Here is a 628-nt window from a genome sequence, read left to right as displayed (position 1 = left end):
GCTAACTACTTTATTCAAACACTATATTCTATCTGGTGGACGAAAACTATAAAAAGAATTTGCATGAAATAGTTCTGACCTCTCCGCCATAAAGTTTTTTTTCTCCAAAGGCTAACACAACCTGGTACACAAGAGCAGGCGAAGTCCAGTTACTCCAATATTTACTTGTGTCATTCATTTATATTCACGCTAGTTCACAAGTTGTGCTTATCTAATATTTCACAGACTAACCTTGCAAAACATTCCTTCTCCACTACTGAAGACTCGAATCAATTATTTTTAGAGAAAAATCTTCCTTTTTGTTTATTACTTATGTTGTCATCCCTAAGAAAACACACCTAACGGAATCATTAAAATACTGCTTGTCTATTTCGATTCCCCATTATACTCGTGTGACTTTACACCGTGTACAGCCGCATACATTAGTTTCGGACAAAGGCAAACTGTAAATTTTGTGCGGGTGCTTGGAAGAGAGTGTCGTGTTTGTTGTCTAATAGCACGCAACCGTAAGGCACTATTTTACTCTTCTTAATCTTATTTATCAATATCTCTTTTATATGCCCACCTTTTTTCTCTCTATACACCCTTCCATCTCTCTTCCGTCTTGGTTTCTAGGTCTACTTTCAAC

At 36.6% G+C, this 628-nt stretch overlaps 1 protein-coding gene across 1 annotated transcript in view; it reads right to left on the bottom strand.

The window, feature by feature from the left end:
* Window positions 1-628, bottom strand: part of LOC119581997 — a gene marked incomplete at its 5' end in the record, with an annotated part of 8048 nt that overhangs the window by 2570 nt on the left and 4850 nt on the right.

The sequence above is a fragment of the Penaeus monodon genome, chromosome 15 (assembly GCF_015228065.2).
Source record: "Penaeus monodon isolate SGIC_2016 chromosome 15, NSTDA_Pmon_1, whole genome shotgun sequence".
Lineage (NCBI taxonomy): Eukaryota > Metazoa > Arthropoda > Malacostraca > Decapoda > Penaeidae > Penaeus > Penaeus monodon.
The sequence above is the reverse complement of the archived record's forward strand: the minus strand, read 5'-3'. Positions and strand labels throughout refer to the sequence as shown.